Below are 11713 nucleotides of genomic sequence, written 5' to 3'. Positions count from 1 at the left end.
CAACCAGCTAATATTAATAATTTGTGGCTATACCATTATAGAACTCATTTTTAAAACTAATCCTTAAAAAATTTAAAAGCCCTCCTTGATTTCTTGTGTCAGCCAACTCCCATGCTCTCTCTTATTACCCCTTGGAAAGGAACTTTTCAAGGAAGTAATCTCAACTCCTGACTCTTTTTTTTTTTTCCTCCATCACGCAGCCAAGACTGCTGAAATCTACCCTCTGCTCCTACCATTTCATTGAAGATCTACTGTGCTCACAATGACCTCATCATAACCTAGCTCATGGTAACTACTAATCATTTCTTATCAGCCTCTGCTATTCTCTCTCTCTCTCTCACACACACACACACACACACACAATCTATATGTTGAAACTTATTCTTCAATGCAATGTCATTAAGAGATGTGGTCATCTGAAACAACAATGAAATCCCGAGATTCTTGCCCTCATCAATATAGTTAGTTTGGTTGAGCTTTTATTTAAAAAAAAAAAAAAAAAAAAAAAAAAAAAAAAAGGCTCAGGTAGATCATTTGCTTCTTTGAATTAGAGAACCAAAGAAGATATCATGAAAAAGCCAGAAATGGTGATAGATGCCTGTAATTCCAGAATGTAAGTGGTGGAAGCAGGAAGGAAAGTGGGGAGATTGAGTAGGGGGAGTAATAAGATGATGTGCATAAAACAGAGCCTTATCAAATGGTGAATCTGCCCTTGCTCTTGGATATTGTAGCCCACAGAATTGTGACAAATGAATTTCTTGTGTTCATTGGTAATCTAATTTAAATGACTTTCTTTTATTTCAATCTAAATTGGCAAAGACAGCCACCCAAAAAAATGTAGGTTTAGTGTTGTTTACTTGTTCTTTTAAAAAAGATGCTATTTAAATTTCACACTACTTTACACCCTCATATCCTTCCTGTGTCTCAAGCTGTTCTTTTATCCCCTGCCTGCCATTTAGTATTGGTGGGTTTCAGGCTTTGTGTGGGCCCTCTTACCACATTACTATTTATAAACTTGTAGAGATATTCCTTACTTTCATGACTTCAATGAGCTTCTAGGTAATGGGTGCACTGTAGAGTAAGACCATCTAAGTTTAATCCTAAGTTTTACTACTAACCACAGGCTATGTAGCTCAGCTAAGCTTCAACACTCACATTCACAAGTTGTGATGGCTACCACATAAGAGAGCTATGAGGAAAGACATAATGAACTCATCATAAATAAAGCAATGCCTATGTGTATTAAGTCCTCAATTTTGTTGTTGTTGTTGTTGGTAGTGGTGTTTTCTCATTGAACTTGTTCTAGTGGATCTCAAAATTCTGTGATAGATTTTTGATCAAGTTATTTTCATTAAAAAGTACTGATTTTGAAAACTAATAACTTAACACACACACACATGCACACACAGTAGTCCACAAAACAGTGTCCTTGCTTTCTAAATGTTTTACAATGCATTGTGTCATTAACCAGTTTTTTTTTACTATTAAATTTACATGGCCATTTAAGACTAACAATTCTGAGATCATACTTCCACCACTGATTCAGATTCGGATGGCAGGTGCTAAAGATAATGTTCATTTAGCCTTCCGAGCTTTCTGGGCAGACTTGGTGCCAGCTTCAGCTGCCTTCTTGTCCACAGCTTTGATGCCACCCACAGCAACTGTCTGCTTCATATCGTGAGCAGCAGAAATGACTCAGTGGAGGATAGTCAGAGAAATACTCAACACATGGGCTTGTCTGGGACCGTATCAACAATGAGCACATCACCAGAATTGAAGAACTTGGGGCTATCTTCCAGCTTCTTACCAGCATGACAATCTTTTCTTTAAGCTCAGCAAGACTGCAACTATATTAGCTCGCTAACAATCCAGTCCAATGGTATGATCATCACTGATTTGACCCAGATGGTTCAGGATAGTCACCTGGGCAGTAAAGCCAGCAGCTTCCATTGATGGGTCATTTTTGCTGTCACTAGCAATGTCATTACATCTAACATCTTTGACAGACACATTCTTTACAACAAAGCCTACATCCCCAGGAAGAGCTTCACCCAAAGCTTTATGGAGCATTTAAGCAGACTTTGCTTCTGCTGTGACAGGGAATGGAGCAAAGGAAACTACCATGACAAGGTTTGAGAACACCAATCTCTGCTCTACCTACACAGATAGTACCAATATCATCAGTTTTATAGGTGTCATAGAGAAGCAGTCTCAAAGGCTTGTCAATTGAATGAGTCATTGGGGTTATACAATACAAAGCTTCCAGCACTGTGGTCCCATTGGCACAGCCATCTCTGGATGGCTTTCCATCTCTGAATCCATTGAATATTAAGCCCTTGACTCCAACATACTGTCACCTTTCCAACCCAAAAATTGGCACAGAGGCTACAGTGTCAGGATTGTAGGTACTGATTCCCTTAACAACTTATTTATATATCTTCAGGCTATAGGGTGGTTCAGTGGTATCCATTTTGCTGCCACTAAAAACGATCTAGTTCACGTAAGCCAAAAGGGTATGCTTATAGGCCTGGCCATTCTTGACGATACAGGCTTCAACTTCACCAACACCAGTAGTTAGCCTGAGATGTGCCTGAAATCATGTTTTTATAAAGTCTCTGTGTCCCCAGGCAGCGGAGATACTCACACAGATTTACTGATCTCAGATTTCCATATTGATATGTCAATGATGATACCATGCTCTCTCTCAGCTTTCAGTTAGTCCAGGATCCAAGCATACTGGAAAGTGCCTCTTCCCATCTTGGCAGGCTCCTTTTCAATTTTTTGATAGCTCCTTTTTTGACTCCACTGCCTTTGTAGTCGAGATGGTCAATCACAGTGGACTTGCCTGAATATAGGTGTCCAATAAAAACAATGTTGATATGAGTCATTTCCTTTTCCATTTTGGCTTTTAATTAGCAGTGATTTTTCAGCCTTCTGACAGTAAATGAGTTTGGGGGTGCATTTATTATTAACTTTATTAAACTTATTCCTTTTAAACCTATTTGTCTGACCCAAATATTTTTTTGAAATTTGAGTCTGTTTATCCAACTGAAAATTAAGTAAATCAATAATACCCTATAGGCCATTCAAAAATCAAAAAATTATACTCTAAAATGACCATTTCCCTTGTCTTTGACAAATAGATTCCCATTCTTGTGTTCCCCTTCTTTAAGATTAACAACTCCATTTGTGTGACTTTACACACTAGAGTCATGTGATACATCCCTAAATCTTCCAACCCTCCCATCCTAACTGTCTCTGCTCTGAAGCAGACTACTATCTTGCCCCAAGTTGGATTTTTTAGTGTTTTATCAGAGCAACAAACAGCGAATTAGGACAGAAATTGGCATCAAAGAGTGGAATAGTGCTGTGATGGACCAGACTATGTTGCTGTTGTTGGGTGGTGGGGTGGGGGGAGTTGTGCTAGTATGTTGGGGGATTGGGCTAGAAAAGGTGATCATACCTTAATGAGGTTTTGTGGAGTTTCAAAGATAGTAGTGTTGAAAGAGGTACAGACAATGAAGGTCTGACTTGTTACATTTAGGAGGAAGCAATAATTTCATTGTGCCTGTTTGTGTCTTATTTTTGGTATGCTTAGATTGAGGGGTCCCCACACACCACCAGGAGTCTAACTCACTTGCAAAAGCAGGAGTCTATTTAAGCTTGAGCTTGGACCCTTCAACCTCTCCAATGCAGTAGATGGATGTGGAAGGCCTTAAACTGGTAAAGCCTTGTCTTTTTTATCATAGTTTCAGCAGGGTGAGGGCCTTTCCAACTTGGCAGTTTCATGATTGGTTAACATTTGAGAAATCGGAGTTTGGTGCATTCTTACTGGCTAGCAATGATTTTGGTTTGTTTTGTATGATTGTGGCTAATTTGAGTGATCTATTTTGAGACATTTGAAACAATAAGTATTTTCCTCCTAAGAGCCAATTGGCTATCACTAATGGTGGAGTAGCTGTTATCAGGAAAGTTGTGGCTGTTGCTAGGGGGAACAAGTGGTTTTTCCATTTCCTGAGTTCAGCCTGAGGACAAGCTCAACATAAGATGGAGTCTGAATATAAAATGGAGTTTGTAATGTTAAGCTGGGCCCTTAAATTTTGAATTGAGAATTTGTGGGTTTTAGTCAGCTGTGGCTAAAGACTCCGCATTGATTAACAAGAGACCAGCACCACTCAAGCAAAACATTTGCTTTACTAGAACTATTAGTATTGGTGAGCTGGGGCTGAGAAATCACCTGTTATTGGGCACATGGACCATGTTACCAGATGGGCATAAAAATTGGTGAAAGAAGCTAATGACCTTCCTTTTCTGGATATTCTCACGCCCTTTCCCAAAATTATATAATCTCTGGTTTACCTCAAATAAAGCCTATGGGTTCACATACACTCCCAATAAAGAAATATGAACAAGCTAAGATAGACTCAGAGAGCTGTTTCATCAAAGATCAGCACAGGAAAGGCCTTTGCCTAAGTAAGCCATGACGTTAAGACTCCCAAAGAAGGCCTCTCTTTGGTGCCCATCCAGTACTTGGAACGGTTCCCAACTGGACCAGGATTCTGTCCATTTCTAAGCAGTACCTGGTCACATCAACAGGAGAACTAGAACCAAAGCATTCATTCCAGATCCCACTTTCTCCTTCTGGCCTGGCATGCAACGTGCAACACCACTCTGATGTTCCTATAGAAAAACACATACTTCAGACCCTTCCAGGACTTTGCCTTGTCCTCTTTAAGCCACTGCATCAACAGCATTCAGATACCACCAGAGGAGAACCAAAACATGAAACCACAAACTGTGATTAAGACGAGAGCATAAGTGAAGTGAAATCATCTAGGAATGTTTCCTCGATCAGTGCACAGAAGCAATGGTCTAGAAGGTGCCAAGGTTGCATTTCAAGATGGCAGCTGAACTTGGTAGTGTTTAAGAGTCTCCCATGTGATATAGATGATGATGTAAAGGGGTTATGGAGAGCAACTGAGACTTGGCTCTGTGAGAGGCCATTGATGAATGTGCAGCCTTAGATGCAGTAGAAATCTCAGGATATTGGAGAAGCCAGGACCATGAGACAACCACTAAGGACACTGGTAGGTATGGAATTGAGCCATTCTAAGTCTATTAGACATAGTATGTATGTCGTAGTTAGTAAAATCAGAAAATGAAGCTTCCAAAGGTCTTTAGAGCACAGAAGATTGTGAGTCCCAGATCACTGAGTCCCAGTTGACACTGAGATATAAGATTTTGGAACTAAACTGCTAGACTTGGTTTTTCTATGCTGGTTCTTCCCTTCTGAGAATAAGAAAGTGCTAACTTATGTTTTACTTGACAGAAATCTACAATTAAGAGATTTGGTGTTTTAAAATGACTTTGAACTTTTGAAGTGTTTAATTTTTTGAAGACCGAAAGACTTTTATATTGTTATGTTAACATGAGGATGAATAAAAGAGTTTATGGTTTGAGAATAAAGTGTTCATGTCAAGCTTACAAGTGGTCAGCTGTGTAAGTTAGTCTTTATCAAGTCGACACAAACTTGAGTCATCTAGGAAGAAAGAATTTCACCCAAGGGATTGCATCTATCAGACTGGCTTGTGGATATATTTGTGGGGCATTTTTTGGTTGGCGATTGATCTGAGAAGACCAAGCCCACTGAGGGTAATGGCACCCTCTGAAGGTGGACCTGATTGTATAAGAAAACAAGCTGACCAAGCCATTCAAGATGAGCCTGTAAGCAGCCTTCCTCCATGGTCTCTGTTTCAGTTCCTGCCTTCAGATTCCTCTTGAGTTCCTAAATAATAGATCATAATGTGGGAAGTATAGCCCAAACAAACTCTTTTTTGCCTCTTATTAGTTTTAGGTCAGTGTTTTATCACAGCAAGCTAGAGCACTGACCAAAGACAAAAATTAACACATCAGCTTTGTCTGTGACAGTTTTGAGACATTTCCTCATCTAGGTCAAGCACAAAGCTGCCCTAATGGTGTGTATCAAGACACCTGTGAACAAAACTGTAATGACAGCCTGTGTTTCATAGCAACAGGATGATTTTTATAATTAGCAATGACACACTATTTATCTTTATTATATCCTCTAAGTTTTAGATTGTAAAACATCACAAAAACAATTATTCTATGAAATGGAGGTGATTTTTAAAGGTTAGAGCTAAGTAAAGATGTTGAGCACTTCAAACCAAATCATCCCAAGAAAACTGGATCCTAACTATGCTATCAATATCTCTTAATTGCAGTAGATGGAGAATAGTTTCTCCAAATAACTCGACTTGAGAATACTTCTTTATTCTCTCACTTATAAGATGTTTGAGTCACACTACAAAATCAGGTGTGTGGAAATCTTTCCACTGGCTGTTTTAAGTATGTTGTCATTTCTCCTCTTCACCTCAATATCCATCATGTAATAAATCCATGTTGGGTGAATCATGGTTACAGAGCTGCAGGCTGGACTCTCATTCAGCAATCTCTCCAGTGAGCTATGAAGCTGAAGCTCTCCTGATAGCCCTCATTCCATCACAGTATAGAATGACTTCCAGGAGTCACGCAATACAAACATCTTCATTAAAAAAAACCATTTGAAATTGGGTAAATACTGTAGCTACTCTCTTAAAGAAAAATTAAGTGGCTCAATATTATTCCAAATATTTGCCTAATTCAATTTTTTTGGTATTATTATTACCATTATTTCAAATAATCTGGTCAGGAGGGGGTATAATGCTTGAATATAGAATAATCCAGTGTGCTGTAACCACTTTCTGCAAAAGAGTTTAATTTGCTGAGATGGCCTTACAAGAGAAATTCCCTAATACTTTTGGGCAGTGTTAACAAATCCCTAGAAAGAAAGAACATTTAGATAGATGGAGCTATTGTAGGCTGAACAATCCTATTAGGTAAGCACTATTTTTATTGTCAAGAAAACTGAGGTTAAAGGGGGAGAGGCATTTTTCGTAAACTCACAATTTGCTTAGTTTTTTTTTCAAGTGATTTTCTATTATTCTTTTAATTATTGCTTTGTGGGAGTGGGTTTGTGGGTTTGTGTACAAAAGAAGGTCAGAGGTGTATCAGATCTCCTGCAGCAGCTGGAGTTACAGAAAGTTATAAGCTACCTGATATGTGTGCTTGGACTCAGGTCCTTTGCAAGAGAAATGTGTGCTCTCAACCACTGAGTGGATCATAATTCTCTTTTAAAGTCAAGGCAGCTCAGTGACTCAGAGATGCAAGGAATAAAGAACAACTTGGAAAACAGGAAGCTGAGAACTACTGCTTTCTTTCTTTATCAGAAACTGGCAGCCATCAAAGGACCTTTGGGACAGTATCTCCTCTAGCCATTCCACGCTACCATATGCAACTTACTTGGGCAAGTTAGTCAATGATGGATGCCATCTGACCACATCTAGTTAGCTAAGAAAAGATTCCCTATTTTGTCAGGGATTGAATAAAAACAAATAGAAGGATTTTGAATATGAATTAGTTTCAAATGACTCCACCGAGAGGGGGAAGAAGATTTTTCCAAAAAAATTGTGAAAGAAGAAAAATCTCATTTTAAAAAATCATCAAAGGCCAGTGACTGGCTTTGGCAAATGCTTAAGTTCCAGAGACATGAGAATTACAGATGATTTGCTTAAAAGGTCAGGCACAGTAGAAGGTCAAACAAGCGTGATAAGAACAATACAGTTCTGCAAGAATGAAGCTTGACATAAGGAGGAAGGAGATAAAGAGACAATATAGCTGGTCCTAGGTTACTCTGCAAGAAAGCATCACCCAGCCACTCCCTTTTCTAGTGCATACCACATACCAGGAGACACTTATGTAGGCTAGGACATGAAAACCAAGAAAATCCTTGAGGTGAAAGCCTTATTAAAAACTTAAACAAAGCATTTGCCACTAGAGTGAGAAACAAAGTCAGAGAATATATTGATAAAACAAGTAAAGAGGGATGTACCATTGGACCTCGTTAGCTGATGTGATATCTTTCAAGAAAAGAAGACACACTGTACCATCTGGTTTGTTTGTCATGGTTTGTTGCCATGGTGTGGTTAAGTCATTACTTGATGTCACTATGACAATGTGTGTAACTCATTGACTTGTCACATGGACCAAGTTAGTTGACAACTTCAGTTGTTTTCAGGATTCAATGCTTTTTTTTTTTTTTTTTTTTTTTTAACACAGTTGCCTTGATGTTCCCCTCCAAGATACCAAAGCCTTTGGATTCTGTTTTTTATCTTCCTTATAGGTTTTTTTTTTTTTTTTTTTTTTGGCTTTGTTCTGCATTACGAAGTAGTGGTCAATGTAACCACCCATTGTGAACATCATAGTTATAACCCTTTTGGATACTGAAGGATCCTGAAGGCAACTTTATACGGCTCAGACTGCAAAAGAATAGCAGTGAAGACTCCATTCTCCTCATTAAGTTAAATCACAGAGGAGGCTGGAGGACCTGGGGGGATTGGTTGGTTTTAGAAAACAAGTAGGATATGATTTAGAATTTCTACTCCTATCATTTTAGTCTAGAAGCACGACAGTAGCCTATAGCATAATTGAAAAAAAAAATAAGTTACGGCTAAATTATTCATCTGAAACTTGCCATGAAACAAGAAATTCAGTTTCTTTTAAAAAAAACTGTTTGAATATTTCAAAATCCTATAAGGAAAATCTGATGCGATCATGAAATAAAAGAGCCTTAAACAGTTGTAAGAGTTTTGAAGTCGCTGCAGCATTAACTCTCTGCTACAGGGGGTCTACAGAGCAAATGATCTTGTGAGGCTAATTGCTAAAATGCTCCTAATTTGTTTCCCAGGGTTTGAAACAGCTTTTAATTGCTGCTCTGTATTTGATGAAGACAAAGAAGAAAGCCAAGCACGTCGAATTCACTCAGTGTTTTCAATGTCTAGCAAAGGGCATCTATGCTGAAGTTTTGAAAGTGTAACCCAATATAAAATAAAATAAAATAAAATAAAAACAACCAAAAAAAACCAAAGGGTAGACTGGGACTTTAGTTGATAATTACATTTGAGGGGACACAATAAAGACACTGTCAACATGACCACTTGATGGTATGTTTAAAGGAAAGGTTTTTTGTTTGTTTGTTTTGTAAATATAAGAGAGCAGAGAGAAAAAGAAGCAGACTAAACTTGCTAGCAGACTAGACAAGGCCATGGCTAGGGAAATGGGAGATAGAGAGAGTGGACATGAAGAGATAGCGAGAGACAGGGAATAGAGCATATCAAGAACAAAACGATAGCAGGAGATAGAATTCGAGAATAAGACAGAACCTGGGAGGAGAGCTGTGAGCCCAGCAAGAGCAGAGAATTGTAAGAATAGCCAGCATATAAGGAGGATGAGACACTGACAAAAGGAAAGGGTCAGAATACAAGTACATATGATACAGAGGGAGCCTGGAGGCCAGCATGCAAGTTGATGTTTAAGCAGAGGTTAAATATGTTCCATCTACCAGAGATATGGGAAAAGACTCCTTTGAGCAAATGGGAACAAGTTTCACACGTTCCTGAAACATGCTGGCTTTTTTCCCTAGCTATTAGAAATCCTCTTACAGTCCAGGTTGAGCTTTTTGCTTACTATTTGGATTGTTTTCTGGGGATGGAGGAGTGGGCACTTCCTTTGGACGTGACAATAGTGAACATGGATTTGTCTCTTCCTGCAGTCATGGTTCTCAGTCTGAACTATAGACACTACCACCTTTCTCTCTCTCTCTCTCTCTCTCTCTCTCTCTCTCTCTCTCTCTCTCACACACACACACACACACACACACACACACAAACTTTAACTTTGTGGGAGCCCTATTTCATTAAAGTAGGTGAACATTTTGATGAAATTAGGTCCATATTCTTCCCAGTTTGTAAAGAATACAATTCACTCTTCAATCCAAAATGAGCGCACGCACACACACACACACACACACACACACACACACACAAATATAAATTTTTCCCAAATGCCAAATTCTGAAGACATCATCATGTTTGCAGTTTCATTGGATTAAGCCTGTATTGGTAGTAGCAAATGTGTCTATCCTGTCCAACAGGAATTTAAAGTAAAACAGAAGAAAGAGTATTTGAACCTACAGTCGATGAATCCACCTTAAAATATACACATGCAATATAACATAATGTAAACAGCAAAGAGTATCTAATAAATATACAAATCCATTAAGGATTTATTGATCAATAATGAAGAAATCAAGAAAGAAATTTTTAAAAGATTTTCCTGGAATTAAATAAAAAAACAGTAAAACCTCTAGGACACATTGAAAGGAGTCTTATGGAGGAAATTTATAGCTCTAAATGCCCACTTTAAAAAAAATCAGAAACAGCAAAAATAAATGACTTTATGATCCAACTCAAAAATTTGGAAAAACTAGAATGAACAAAATCCAAACCAAATCAATGGAAAGTAAAAATCAAACTAAGAGCAGAAATTAATGAAATAGAAACAATGCAAAGAATTGCTGAATCTAGGAGTTGGTTCTTTGAGAAGATAAACAAGATCAACAGACCCTCCCCCAACTAAGCAAAAGAAAGAACTCACATTAACCCAATCAGAAATAATTCATTACAGTACAACATTGCAATAGACACCAAAGAAATTCATAATATTGTAATGAAATACTTTAAAAACCAAAAATAATTAAATGGGCTTTTTTAGATGAAACCCAATTACCAAAATTAATCAAAAAGAGATCAATGACATAAACAGATCCGTAACAAATGAGGAGATAGAAATAGTAATAAAAAGCCTTATAACAGAAAATAGTCCAGAGCCAGATGGATTCACAGCAGGATTTTACCAGACTTTTAAAAATCAACAACAGTCAGTCTTTCTTAAACAATGAAAGAAAAAGAGAGATAAACAGAAAAAAAGAAAAGATGGAAGAAAGGAAAGATGGAAGGGAGGGAGGGAGTGGGTGAAAGAATATGCCCAAATTCATTCTACAAAACTAGTATCATTCTGATTACAAAACCAGGAAAAGATATACATAAAAAAGAAATTTACAAGCCACAATATCTGAGGAACATAGACTCACAGATGCTCAATAAAATACTTAGAAACAGAATATGGACCTACATCAAAAAGACTATGTGGTTTATTACATTATTGATTTGCATATGTTGAACCATCCTTGCATCTCTGGGATAAAGTCAATAATGTAATAAATCACAGAAGTGAACATGAAGACAAAAATCATGTAATCATCTCAGTAGATACAGAGAAAGTGAGTCTTTGACAAAATTCAATCACAATAAAAGTCACAGAGAATGTAGGGAAAATACCAACCATAAGAAAAGCTATGGATAAAAAAGTTCACAGCTAACATTAGTCCAAATGGAGACAAACGTAAAGCAGTCCCACTGAAGTAAGGAGTAAGACAGGGCTATCTACTATCCCCACTCCTTTTCAATAATGTGCTCAAAGTATTAGCTGGGGTAATAAGGTAAGAGAATAAGTAAGAGAAACATTAAAAGGATATAATAGGGAAAAACTGTCATACTCTTCCTATTTGGTGACATGACATTATATACAAGAAATCCCAAAAATTCTTCCAGAAAACTTCTAGAAATGATTAACAAATTCAACACATGGCAGAACTCAGAATCAACATGCAAAAACCAATAGCTTTTCCTTTTTTCTTTAACCAATAGATTTTTTTATATACAAATAATGTCTATATTAAAAAAGAGATCATAGACAT

At 37.6% G+C, this 11713-nt stretch overlaps 1 pseudogene; it reads right to left on the bottom strand.

Annotated features, from left to right (window-relative positions):
- Nucleotides 1-1575: 1575 nt before the first annotated feature.
- Nucleotides 1576-2900, bottom strand: LOC117704921 (elongation factor 1-alpha 1 pseudogene; annotated as a pseudogene).
- Nucleotides 2901-11713: the final 8813 nt, after the last annotated feature.

This window comes from Arvicanthis niloticus, chromosome 3 (assembly GCF_011762505.2).
Source record: "Arvicanthis niloticus isolate mArvNil1 chromosome 3, mArvNil1.pat.X, whole genome shotgun sequence".
Taxonomy (NCBI): Eukaryota; Metazoa; Chordata; class Mammalia; order Rodentia; family Muridae; genus Arvicanthis; species Arvicanthis niloticus.
The sequence above is the reverse complement of the archived record's forward strand: the minus strand, read 5'-3'. Positions and strand labels throughout refer to the sequence as shown.